The following is a 14,029-nucleotide window of genomic DNA, read 5'->3' as shown; positions in this document are numbered from 1 at the left end:
CATAACTTTACTTAATGTTAATGTATATATCTGATAGATACAAATGTTACAATTTATTAGCTAAGCAGCGCTGTAAAATATATTGGATTATGGGAGAGAAGAAAGCCATATATAGTAAATATGTTATTTAGTTTAGACCCAAACATCGTCATTGCAAAGTTCTCATTGATGCACCCAGCAAATTGGTAAATGGGTTAATATAGTTACGAGTAAATTAAGCTTAATAATAAAGATTGGAAATATAGTAAATTTAAATTAGAATACAAGTACCAGTTCATATGTACGAGTAAATCAAGATGGTGAGGGTCCACTTATATTTGTATGTTGTTTCCACAATTTAGAAAGTCAACCACATGAATGAAAACCATTTGCATGTATTCAGCGAACCTAAATTCAATAAAATAGAAATGTTTTACGAGCCCCTTACTTTTCCCTTTTCATTTGTGTGCCATAAAGTCCCAAGTTCAGTGTGTCAAAATCATTTTTACGATCGGCCCCGAAACGGAGAGTAAAACTACAGCATATGGCAGAGAGATATCGTATGCACATGCACATGACCCCAAAAAAGTACTGCATTCTTTTAGAAATAACTTCATTGATTAACATGCTGTTTCCTGTTTCCACTTACCGAATTTTGCTTTTAAATATTTTTTAAATGTTCTTGAGAGAAAAAAGCGAAATTCTCGGCCTCTTGTTTTATGAACATTTTGTTTTCATTTTAATGTTGGCATGCAATTTTGTCGTAAACACGCAAATTATAAAAGAAAAGGCCATCGCCCGCATTTCGCTTGTAGTTTTTTTCTGTAAGGACCTTAACATTTGCCATGGCGACTCTGACTGCATTAGCGGAGGGCGAAAGGGTTGCGAGGAATTCAGGGTCGCCAGCACTAGTATATGTATGCCAGAGAAACTTCTTCCACTTTTCCTGATTTCATTTCCCCTGCCATTTATTGCTTTACCCAGCTTTTCACTTTCTTTTTCCCTCTGCCTTTTTTTTTTCTGCAGCTCTGCACCTTTAGAACTATTATATTTTCCTCGTGGCCTGCGTACCCTTCATGTTAGCCAACTACAATAGGTGGCGACAATGTTTTAGGCCCTTAAAACACTTTGTTGGATGTGTGTATGTATTTATGTAACAATTTGTACGGCTTTTGGCTCAACCTAGCACGCACTCAAGGCTAATTAAAACTCAGCCACGGCAACGCCCCGAAAAAACTAAAAAAAAGTAAGCGACAAATATAAGGAAAATAGGGGAAAAATGGGACCGGGCACCACAGTGCCAGCTGGCAGGTATATAGGACGGCCCTGGTACGAGTATAGAGGAAAGTTGTCCCAAATTTGCTGACGCTGACGTGTTGCTTGGCTGTGCTTTTCATTATATTTTTGGCAAAAACAAAATTCCAAACAATGAGAGCAGGTAACGGCTAGGTTGGAACATCGATGGGTCAAAACATCATGAAAGTTGAAGGGGGTTCTTTGCCAACAATTAAATTAAATGCATTAGTTAAATAATTTTGAATGAATTCGTTTTTAGAACATTTTTCCAAACTACTAAAAATAAATATAATCAAAGAAATTTATGAGAAAAGCTACAAACATTTAATTTCATTTTAGGAAATCATTTCTTATTATAAAAGTGAACCGAAATCAGCCCCACCATGAAACCACACCAAGGAAACATTCAGAATCGTAAAGTAAATTATATTTAGCATTTTAAAAAGCTTTCAAGTCGCCAGGCATAAAGCCAATTAAAGGTTTTTTTATTTTTGCTAATTAACGAAGTTTGCACTGCCAGCATTTTAATTGCCAGCCTATTTACATATTGGCCATTTGTAAGCAAAAAGGTCAACGGGAAGCGATCTAACAGTTGGCAACACACCAATACACGCAGATTTCGCATGCAGACCGCAAATTAAACTGGGCCACAATAGCGTGGGGCAGGAAATATGAATTTAGATGATAGCAATTATGGCTACTCCAAGGCAGGTGGCAGGGCTGCGCTGCGCTGCACCTTCTGAAGAACAACAATGAAAATCAATAGTAGTGCATACCATCCTCCAGGGGAGCCAAGGCCACAGGCCACAAAGGTCCACAAGGGACCACACTCACACGGGCCACGAGATAAAGTGAGAAACACCAAAATCGTGTGCTAAATTATGCAAGTTCGGTAATTACAGTCTAGTGCCTTCTCATGCCCACGCGTATGCCATTATACTTAAAAAGGCCGCAATTGTTTTGTGGCAAAGACGCCCACACACGAGCTCTCAAACGCCTCCCTCCGCACACAAACATCAGATGACTCAACATGTGCCCAGTTACGCAAAGCGTGCTGTCTGACTGGCCACAGGAGACATCACATCAAGAGTCTGCCTTTCAGTATAGGACAGCGGGACGTATACGTCATATCACGAGGGGATAAGGCATGCAGCAGCAGCACCAGCCAAAAGGCAGGCAGGTAGAAATGAACCGTTGGCGAAGCGGTTCTCTTTATTCATTCATTGCGGATGCATACTCTCGTAAAAGCCGCTCAGCAATATACAAGCCATAATCATTTATAAATGGGATGTTCTGAAAAAAATGTTCGTTCACTTTTCAGAACAGTATTCCCCTGAAGAATTCTTTTTAATTTGAAGACAATCAATTTTATTATATTAACCTCAAATTAAAATAATCCAAAAACATTTGCTTCATTTGCTATAGATTTATAAAACAGGATAATTCAATAATTCCTATAATTTCAGGTGCTGTTTAAACCATGTTCCAGCAAAAACGGTTTATTTTGGCGACATTTGGTTGCAACAGATTTCCAGAACACGGGCGATTAAGTCATTTATGCTACAGTTTACCTCCCCACCCCCGGGTGCAGTGTGCACACACAGGCGTACAAAGGCCCACCGTATGCCCAGGGACCTGCCAATGGCTTCCATCAGACCGCACACATATATACACACACAAACACTGACACTGGAAAAGGCTGCTGTGTCACGGAAAGTTGTCTACGCAGCAGTGTCAAGCAGTCCGAAGGGAACGCGGAAAAAGATGGGTAAGGAAAATGGGAAAAGTGCTGCTTTCAGTACCGACACCGACACAGTCAGCTTTTGTATTACCGTCAACCGACTAGGACTCAGATTGAAATTAAAACTGAAATGTATTTAAAGTTTTACTCTACCAATCAAATTTAAAAGACGGATGTTCTTGGAGTTTTACAGTCTTAAAATTTGGTAAATGAGACACCGCTCACACTATTGGTATTCATTACCGATAAAAATAATGGTAAATATTACTAGCGCTTTGCACATGACGTCCTAAATTATAGACCTCTTGAGGTCACCTAAATCATAGATGTATAGGACACTGCTATTTATTGTTGACTCAAGTGGCCTTAAGAAAAGAAGAAAGTTGGTACAATATCAGCACCATTGCCATGCAAATTATCAATCAAATAATTTTCTACAAATGTGGAACAATCCACATAGCGCACACATTGAAATAGATATTGGAAATAAATTGAAATATGTGTAGTATATATACATATATACGAGCATATGCATGTCCGTATAGCTGAAAGAGGAACCGCCCAACCAGAGCCGGAAATATTATTGATTATCGCAAAGGCAAATGCCAATAAACGTTTATTTTCGTTCATTATTCTATTTCGATTTCAACTTCAATATTATGCATATTATATTTGCGCATTCAATGTGCAAGGGAAAAACATTTCTATTTGATAGCTCTCCCTTCTATATTTCCTTCTCTATTTTCTGGGAGTGTCTTTCCATCTCCTTTCCTGCTTCCACCTATTTTTGGCAGCAAGCCGTCGCTTGATTTCTTATGTAAGTGGAGCAAATGTTTTTCTCTTCCATTCGCATTCACATTCGACTACGGCTTGGCCTAATAATCAGGGATTTTCCCACTTTCAGTCTGCTGTCTAGTTCTCTGCTTCGTCGACACTTTCGATGGGAAAGGAACATAACATTTACTTCTTTTTTTCCTCTTTTTGATTCATATTTTTTTAATTAAAGTGTTGGAAGAACAAACTGACACCAGGCTCGTGTGCTCTACTAACTGACTGACGTGCATGGGTAGCTGCCTTGGCAAGCAGACACTGGCTCAAAGTAGTATGTAACCTATTCAAGAATGTGAAAGTAAGTTCAGAGCGCTCTCTGACACTGGCAATGGACTGGTTGTCAGCTCAGAATTAAAAGTGAACTTGAACTGCTCAATAGTTATGCATAGATTTACATTTACATTACATTTGTGAATATTTTTAAATAAATGAGAACTTTAAGAAATATGAACTCCAAAATTAGTAAATTTTGGTATCCTATGTAGCAGGCGATTGGGGGGATCCCGGCGATCGGGAGGACACGTATTACCGCCTGATCGGATGAGAAATGGCGGAGAAAAGTAAGTATGTATGACTGTGGAAAATATCCTTTATCCTCGATAAGGACGCCATCGGGAATGTTGCCATGGCGAATACTGGAGAAACTTAAATAGTTTGATCCTTGATGTCCTTGATCCTTGGCAAGGATTCCATAAAATCAAGGATATTCCCCCGATCACGAAAAGGTGTGGCACGCCCAGACCTTATGGGGAAAAGCGGAGCTTTGATGCGAAATAATGAGGAGATCCTGGCGATTACGGCCACGTATCACGTCCCGATCGGATGTGGAATGGCGGGGAATAGTAAGGATGACTGGGGACAAATATCCTTGATTCTGGTCCTTAAAAAGGACTCCATAATATCAAGAATTTTCTCTCGGTCACAAGATGCTGTGGCACGCCCCAATCGTATGAGGAATGGCGATGTTATAGCGATTTAAAGTCAATATCCCTATTGTCCTTTATGCGGTCGGGGACATCGTGCCGATCACAATAAGGTATAGCAAGGCCAGATCGAACGAGAAATGGCGGAGAAAAGTAAGTATGTATCACTGTGAAAAATATCCTTGATCCTTGGTAGGGACTCCACCAAGCCGCTGCACGACCCCATCGGGCCACAAATACAGGGATACAGTTAAAAACGGAAAATTGTAAAATTTGTTTGCCACAGTGGCGCCCCCAATACTCTGCCGGCCACTGCTGGAACTAACTTTTTGCAAATGCTTCGCTCAAATGGCCGAAAGCTAGAAAATTTTCAGACCGAGTACCAGGCCAACAGAAATCAGCAGAAGGTAGCTGGTTTTTCGTTTTTACATCAGGTCAAAAGCTGGCTGATACGAAACTGGCAGCAATTTATAGCGTTTTTTAAAATGCGTATAACTCTGCCATTTCCTGTCCGATCTGGGCGTGCCACACCTCCTCGTGATCGGAACACAGCTCCCTATCGTTTGACATCAAGGACAATAAGGATATTGCCTTGGAAACGCTAGAAATCCTTTATTGCTTCGCCATTTTTAGCTTGATCAGGGCGGGCCACGCCTCCATCTGATCGGGGAAAACCTATAGCCGATAGACAGTCTGGAACCTAAAGATTCTGGAAAGATAGGTCCTGCTCCGATCCGAGCCTATTTGGCCGAGATATAGCGTCCCAAAGTTTTGGCTGCCAAAAATTTAAAATACTGGTTTTTTTTAATGAAGCTATATCTTCGCCAAATAGGGGCAGATCTGGGCGTGGCATGTCTTGTTGTAATGAGAAGAGCCCATTCCATCGTTTGGCATCAAAAAAAAGGACATTCGGCAAATACTGGTTTTCGCAAAAAGGATGATGATCATGATCATGATCATGATTTTTGCGAAAACCAGTATTCCTCGGATGTCCTTTTTTTGGATGCCGATCGATAGTGTAGATCCTCACGATCCTGAAAAAGTAGGTCCTTCAAGGATCTGCCCCTATTTGGCCGAGATATAGCTTCGGAAAGGAAAAACCAGTATTTTTGTTGTGACGCTCTATCTCGGCTAATCGACAACCGATTTTGGCGCGCCACACCTTTTCGTGATCAGGAGAATCTCCCCGATCGTTTGCAATCAGTTTCGCATCAAGGACATCAAGGATTAAGGATTCAATTTCTATAACTCCGTCATTTCTCGTCCGATTTAGACGTGATTCATGTCCTCGTGAGCGGAAGGGTCTCTTCTATAGTTTGAATCCATCAAGGACCTCAGAACTACAAGGATTCGCCTTTTACAAGCAATTTTGTAATATATAGGCCGAATAGTCCAGCCTGAAAGTATGCCACACTTTTTTTAAATTACAACCCCCCAAAAGTATGCCATGGTTTTTTTTAATTCTGAATTTCTTTTAATGCCTTTTCACGTCTCCCCTCCACCAATTGCTATCATGGTCACGGCTACGAGCAGTTCTAGTCTGAACAGGAAGTGCCTCCTCGAGATCGGCACCGTATCTTCGATTGCTTGCAGCTAGTTTGTCATCAAGGACATAAAGGACACTGCCTTTTAATTTATTAGTTTTATTGCTATAGCTCCGCCATTTATTAAAAAATAAATACAAATTAAAAAATAAATACAAATAAACTCCGCCTTGTGATTCGAAAAAGGTCGCACATCCATTTGACATCATCAAGGGCAATAAGGATATGCCATTTCGTAAAAGACGCTAGTTAATTAAACGCTAGTATTTAATCGATTTTTAGTAAATTCGCTGTAACTCGGCCATATGCTATCCGATCCGGACGTGTCACGTATTATTGTAATCTGGAGAACGGCCTTGATTGAGTCATTTTCAAGGAACACTTCAGCCTGAAAGTATAAAATACTTTTATAATAAAACCAAACAAAAAGAAAATTAAAATCAGCCTGAAATACATAAAAACTAAATAAAATTTAAAAAAATAGGATGGTTTAAGATAAAAGATTTAAGATAAATAAAATTTTAAAAAATAGGATGGTTTAAGATCTTATTCCCAGGGAATAAGGCTGTCGATGTATCTCGGCAGAGTATCAGCATTTGCTTAACCAACGTGACGTCTGAGTCAGCTTTCACAATGTGTACCTGTAAGCCTTTATTTGACAAGGATAAAGTCAATTAGACGGCAGTCAAATAAAACTCACTGTAGTTAAGGATACAAGTTTACTGAATCAACATGAGGCTTGTGTCAGCTAGACCTTGATTGCAAGCCCAAGAAATCGAGAGAAAAGATGAATATTCAGTTTAAGTTTAAGTTTAAGTTTAAAAAAGTCGATTAAGAAGAATAGGATTCCGGATATACTATACGAATACACGCATGGTAACCGGCATTTATGATGATCTCGCACACTCATGTACTCTGTTTAGAAAGCCATCCTGGCGTGTACGTAATATGAGCTTGTGCCATTATTTCCGCTTAATTACAGCCGTAAAAAGTCGGCGAGCGCAATGTTGCGAAGAATAAGCCTCATATTAAGACAAAGCACCCATGCAAGCCGATGCACCGCCGGCAACAGGCCACTCCCGATCCCCTGCCCTTCACGCGTTCTCATAAATTACACGAGGAGGAAAACTGGTAAAAGAAAATCCAATGGCTAGGAAAAACTCCTATGAAGGGGCCCAGTTGGAGTGGCCCAGCTGTGCCCCCCTCCCTGATGGCTGTTACAGGCCCTGATGGCCCATGAACTGGCCACCAGAAGGAGGGGCAAAGGGGCAGAGCGCTGGACAGCCGAGTCGAGACTATTTGACCAGTTAAAAGCGCGCACGAAACTCGCTGCAAATGACATAAACTGCAAGTGAAGCCGACAGTGTTTATTGCTTTTTATGGTGGCGCTTAATGGTGACACTCGCATGGGGCGTGGCTGTGGCGACGTGAATGGAAGGTTCCTTGATGACGCTATGCAACAGTCGGACTACTAAGTCCGCCGCTTCAATGCAAATTGAGGGAAACTCTTTCAATCTGACTTTAACATTTTTCTACTGCATTTTTTGTGGACCCCGATAGATTATATGGTAGCTTTCCGACCCGTATGTATATATGTATGTATGTGTAGACGGTGCAACTTCTATTTTCCATTTATACCAATATATAGTATTTCTCTTCACCATTTGTTTCTTTATTTCCAGAAATTATAATGGCATCGTTTTTTATTTACTTGCACTGTGTGTCCTAGAAAGCCATAAAATATCACGCCTGGCCCGGTCCGGCCCGGCCCGTTCAGGTTTTAGTCGAGGAAGTTTGCCACTGGAAATGACCACGCCCTTTCATACCGTACCCCACTTGAAAGTTGCACTGCCATTTCGCTACCTGTTTCTTTCCCTCTCACTCTATTCTAGGCAGCCCGTCTCCCTCCAACAGTGCTGACCCCTTTGTGTGGGGGTGGGTGTCGAAGTCTCAGAATTTATTTTTGCATCTTCTGCATTCTCAACATTTTTGCAATTTATTGTTTTCTCTGTATTGAGGTCAGTTCGTTAGAAGCAGGCTCTTCCTTTGCCACTGCCTTTGTTGTCTCCTCAATACCAGCAAAAGGAAAAAAGTGAAGAGAAATGAGGTTAGTTGTGTTTAGACAACATGACCCAAGAGCGAAATACAATCAGCATATACTATATGCACTGCTTATATTAGGGGGAAGTCAAGACAAAGACAACGGCTGGCTGGCTGGGTCAGCATAAAATGTCTGACATATTGGCACACTTGGCGTTTGATTGATTTTCGTTGGCTCTGCTTCGACCTTTCAGCAGCCACTCACAGCTACAGACACTACCCTCGTCACTTACATATAAGCCTTTTGCGGAGAAGCTCCCCACTGAGCTAAGCAATTAATGGCAGCCGCACGGCGGGGAGGGTGGGCTAAAAGACTTGTTGATTCAACGCACCAGTCACCGCAGGAGGCGGTGATTTTTATGGTATTTGCACGCACACAAAACAAATCGGGAAACAAAAGAGCCGCCCCACCAATGATAACAGCACATTACTGCTGGGGTCTGGGTCTGGGTATGGGTCTGGGTCTGGGAAGGTGACAGGAGGGAGATAAAGTCACTACTGTGATATACTCGTACAAATAGATTGCTGTGTAAATACATCGAATGACACGAGAGCAGTCACAGCAACCGGCAACGGGCGATGGGCAACCAGGAGCGGTGGCAACTACAAGCAAACATCAACCAGAGCCCGTCATTGTCATTGTTATCTACTCAACGTGTTGGCTCCGCCCTTCGCCCTGTGACCCCTGATCCATCAGCCCGGCCACACTGACAATGACAGGTGAGTGTGCCAGCCAGCCAGTTAGTCAAACCAGTCAGCCAGGTGAAAATCGAAAGAGAAGTCGCGTTATGCAAATGCCAGCTGCAAATGGAAAATGTTACATTGTTGACACTGCAACAAGGAGCGACAATAGCGTGGATCAAACAAATGGTTAACCACTGGCATGGAAAAACAAAGTTGTACAAATAAATCTTCTGTTTCCATCAGAAAAACATGCTTAAGTACACAGAGTACATGGCACCGATTTCCATATATTTATCCACCTATTTTGGCTGGAGTTCTCAGGGACTGAAAGACCACTAACCGTTATAAATAGTGGGACAGCTGATTAGGAACATAATGTAGTGCTTCAGATAATATGTTTGTTTGGATTACAGATTCTATCTAATTTATGTCGAATCAGAGAACCGCAATAGTAAATGCACCGAATGCAAGCTGCCCCATTTCATTCACTACTCCCAAAGTCCGATACTGACCACAAAACAGCATTGGCAACAGCAGTTTCGGCCAACGGATGGCTTGCATTTAGGAGCTTAGTGAATAATGCAAGCCCTGGGCCAGACACAGGTATGCCACCCAGCCACACAGCTAGGCAGCCAGGCAGCCAGGCAGCAAGGCAGCCCCGGGGTGTATCTGTGCATCTTGTGGATACAAAGCACATAAACAGCTGAATGCAACTGTTATGGCTTGGATTTGTATTCCATTGTTTGCAAGAGTGCTTGTGTGTGTGGGCCAGTGCAAATGAAGTGCAGTTTAAGTGCCATCAACGTCATGGGCGATGGTGTCTGTCTGGTGGACAGACATTCTGGGCCGGAACGATGCCGGGACCCAGCCGAGGCGAACAAAACAGAGCTGAGCTGCGCTCAGCTGAGCTGACAACGAAGAGCATCTGGGGAGAACATAACCCAATTAGTTTTAGGCTCTTGCCACGACACATGCCAATTCATTTGACGGGGACACCTGAAGTGGCCACAACTGTGGGAGTTACTCTCTGATCTCTCTCTCCTCCCTCTTCTTGTCTCCCTCTCTAGCACTGGTCCTTACTCATTTGCATTTGCGTCACATTTTTAGATTTTTTTTATACCGGAATTCATTTAAGGCAAAAGAATGGAATGCTTAATGCATAAAACACAAAAGTCTTGCGAATGCAAATGAACAAATGACCCTGGCAGGCAGGTTTTTTTTTTCGAGGACAGCCACTCGAGCTCAGAGCTCGGGGCTCGAGTCGTTGCAGCCTCTAGTTGCAAAAGCAAAGCAACACTGCACAACACGGCACAGAAGAATGCGAAAAAGCTGCCTAAGTAGGCGTTGAGTGTTTGCTTCCTGCCACACAGCAGCAGGAGCGGCAGTAACAGCAACAACAATAACCGCATACAATGTCAACAGCTCGACTGAGACCAAGACCGAGACTGAGACTTAGACTGCGACTGAGTCTGGGTCTGAGGCTGAGACAGAGATAGGGTCTGAGGCCCACGTAAGTAGGCTACGGTTTACAGCCTAGAGAAGCTGCCGAGGCGAGGTCCCGAAAACAAAGCAACACTTAAAAGTTAAAGCAAATGGAAAAGTGTACTGCCTGACGAGGCCAGCAGCGAGGAAAATTACAAACATTGGAGCACACACACCCACACAATCTCTCCCTCCCCCCGCCCGCCTCCTGTAGTATGTATAGGGGCTCCAAATTAGCTCCTCAGTCATTAAGGGCTTGTTTGCGTTGCTTGAGTTAAGGGTTCGGGAATCTCAGAGTCAGAATTTACTTTGGATCAAGACAGATGGGAGGGAGGGACTGTGCTTAAAGATCTTTAAGATTGTGCGGGAGCGTTTACATTTTCCTGTGCTGCTTTATGCCGGGAAATATTATGCTTAATTTGTTGTTCTAGCTAATGTTTTCTTAGCCAACACCCCACACCCACAGCACTGTACCAGCGGGAAGCTTAAATGCAAATTCAAGTTAATAAATGACAGGCCTATCGCCACACAAACTGGGGCCATAAACAACCTTAAACCGGGCCAGCCCGAACGGGCTCAAATGGCTGATGGCTGACATTCGCCCCCCCGTTCTGTGCTACCCCAGTCCATGTCCCCGTCAATAAGCGTAAATTTGCCAAATACAAGTAATCTTTTTGTTTGGGCTCTCCCTTTAATCTGCCAGACTTAAAATCTCAACAAAAACCTGATAAACACAGAACATATACATTTGCGATTGCGATTCCGATTGCGATTGCAACAAGCGGAACGGTACGGCAGATTGTACAAAATTTAAATGAATTTAAAAATCAACGAATACTCGTAATAGAAATTGCATTCGGCTGCCAACTTGTCTGGAGCTGCCTTAGAGTGGATGGCTCCGGTCCGCTCCTCGAAGGCAACGGCTCGTGCAACAAGATCTCGGCACTCCACTTCCACTGACCCTCCAAGTTGGCCAAAAGTTTTTAAGTGGCGCACATTGCCTGATTGGCTGTTTCTGATTTAAGCTAATTGCATCATCAGAATGGGCAGGCGAAGGGGCAGGGGCAGGTCAGGGATTACTTGAACATTGTTGGGGATGGAATCCGGATGGAATTTCTACCAGAGTAAAACTGTACCTTGGAAGGATTTTAGTTGTATGTGTGAATATTTAATTTTTCGTGTAGACGCAAACCACCGACAGTAAAATAAACAGTCCCACTTGCAGAGCGGTCTATGTCTATGCGAAGAGAGAGTCAGCAAAACAACTCTAATAAGTTAGCCAGCAGAAAAGGCAGGAGCAGACAAACAGCACCGCATTTATCTCAGCCGCAAAACTGTCTGCCATATTTCATTTTAAATGCAGCACCTGCAGCTACACAGAGTGAAAAACTCGCATGGAAAACGCTGAAAACGAAATGTCAACGATGGGAAGCAGTGGACAAAAAAAATTCAAAGAAGGAGAAGGACGCGAGGAGGCCAGAGGAGGCCGACCACAAGAAGCAGCAGCTGTAATCAACAACATCAGAATAAACTTGGCTAAAGCACACGCACATCCCAGCTAGGGGCGGCTGTTGGAAAATCCGTGGAAAAGTTTTTCCTTTTCTCCTGCTTTCCCAGCTGCAGTGGGGGCGTGACCGAGAAGGAGACTGGCCCAACAAGACATATCTAATAACATTAAGTAGTTTGCGCGTCGTTTGAATTATGGCCACGTTCGCTGACGGCAACGGCAGCCTGTGCTATGAGTGGGCCGGTCGCCCATGCCTCATGCCTCATGCGAGCGAGCCTTTTTCTTGCCAACATTTAATTTCTATGCGTTTGCCGGTTAGCCACTTTGCACTACTAGCATTTGCGCTGCCGCTTAGCCAAAACTCAATTTTGAAAAATTGTGGCCAGACACGAATCGGAACGTGGCGAACGCTCCCTGAAGGTGAACTGGCAACCAGTGTAAGGAAATTAATGGAAAGGTTCCTAGAACAATATGAAAATGGTTGGCCATAAAATTTCAAGCAGCTGGGAACTAAAATATGGGCAGAAACGATTACAATATAATTAAACACAAGAAGGGCACTGCAATAATAAAACAATAATAATAAATAATAATAATGGAAAGTATTTTAACTGCTTTTTACGATCGAATTACATTCTTCAATAAGTCGTATTTTAATCCCCTACAATCCAATTAAGATATCAGGAAATCAAGAAACCAGCTGATGCTCTCAACTCTGAAGTAAACAAACTCTTAACGGAAAAACAAGTGCATTATGTGCATATACTTTTAAGAATATAATTTCCAAATTATATCATATCCTTTCGCAAACTGCTTTCATCTGCCAGAACAAAAATATAAAAAGGTCAAAGGTAGGTCCGCCCCAGGCAACCCTCAACACTCTTCACACAAAAAAGAAAACACCGAATACGTGTGCCACAAACAACCAACAGCACCTGAACAAAGTTGTCTCAACTGCCAGACAACGACGACGCCAAAAGCGAAAAAGCGAAAAACTTTCGCATAGAAAACTTTCCATTTGCATTTTTTCATATTTTGCAAGATGTGCGGCAGGATACTTTCACTACCCACTGTCTGTCTGTCCGTCTGTCTTTCCGTCTGTCAGTGTGTGTGTGCCCGTGTGTCTGACCTAATTAAAGCGGCTGTGGTGTTAATGTAATTGCCTGGAAATGAGTAACGCTCTTGTGGCAACAAATTAGCAGCACATTACAGGTAAACAACACAACACAGCTCTTCTGGCTATAATTTGCAATTTATTGCTATACTCGTAGTGAAAACTCAAATTTCTCATTAAAATTTCAACTAAAACGAATTGCTTAATTGCATCAATGAAGATGCAATACATAATTCCCTAAGGAAGAAAAATAAACGGATGCCAAATTCTATTAAAATTTGAAAAGTTATTTATGTATCAGCATATACATATACATATATGTATGTTTGTACATTGGTAAAGTTTTTGCAACAAAGTTACCCTCTCTTTTTGTTTTTATTTACCTATATATAGTCGCATATACTTAATACATTCACTTTTCACATTTCTGCTATGGGACGGCTGTCATTATCATTTTTCATACTGTCTGGCTGTATGTATTTGTTGGTGGCTGCTCATGGCTATGGCTAGGCAGCTGCCAGCTACAAATTCCCGACATTCCTCTTTTTGCTCGTTGGTTGGCGGACTGCATATTGCCAGTTTCGAGTTACCTTTTGTTATTATTTCCCCTTAATTCAATTTATCATTATTTATTCTTTATGAATTATTTTGATTATATAAAGGAATTTTTCGATTGTCCCACGGACATTTGATATATTACTGCGTGAATTCATAATTCAATTGCTATTAATCATTATACTAAATGGATAAAGACGAATTCAATATTCTGCAAAAGAATTACCAGCATCATCTGCCGCAACTCTATTTCATTGAACTGGTGGTCTCTTC

At 42.1% G+C, this 14,029-nt stretch overlaps 1 protein-coding gene and 1 long non-coding RNA gene across 3 annotated transcripts in view; one reads left to right on the top strand and one right to left on the bottom strand.

The window, feature by feature from the left end:
* Window positions 1-1,679: 1,679 nt before the first annotated feature.
* On the top strand, window positions 1,680-4,284 carry LOC111080549. 2 transcript variants are annotated; one of them, XR_002608514.2, is made up of 3 exons: window positions 1,680-1,694; window positions 2,742-3,273; window positions 4,023-4,284. It is a non-coding gene; the product is annotated as an uncharacterized LOC111080549 (long non-coding RNA). The 2 variants fall into 2 exon arrangements; XR_002608513.2 differs by lacking the exon at window positions 4,023-4,284 and adding an exon at window positions 3,288-3,648 and having other exon boundaries at window positions 2,742-3,221.
* A 2,124-nt stretch (window positions 4,285-6,408) lies between these two features.
* The window catches only part of LOC111072524, a 47,430-nt gene continuing 39,809 nt past the window's right edge, over window positions 6,409-14,029 (bottom strand). The window contains exon 4 of the mRNA XM_041592308.1: window positions 6,409-6,702. The gene's annotated coding sequence lies outside the window, so the exon portion shown is untranslated. The remainder of the gene's footprint in view (window positions 6,703-14,029) is intronic.

The sequence above is a fragment of the Drosophila obscura genome, unplaced genomic scaffold (assembly GCF_018151105.1).
Source record: "Drosophila obscura isolate BZ-5 IFL unplaced genomic scaffold, ASM1815110v1 contig_179, whole genome shotgun sequence".
NCBI lineage: Eukaryota > Metazoa > Arthropoda > Insecta > Diptera > Drosophilidae > Drosophila > Drosophila obscura.
This window is presented reverse-complemented; position numbering and strand designations above follow the sequence as displayed.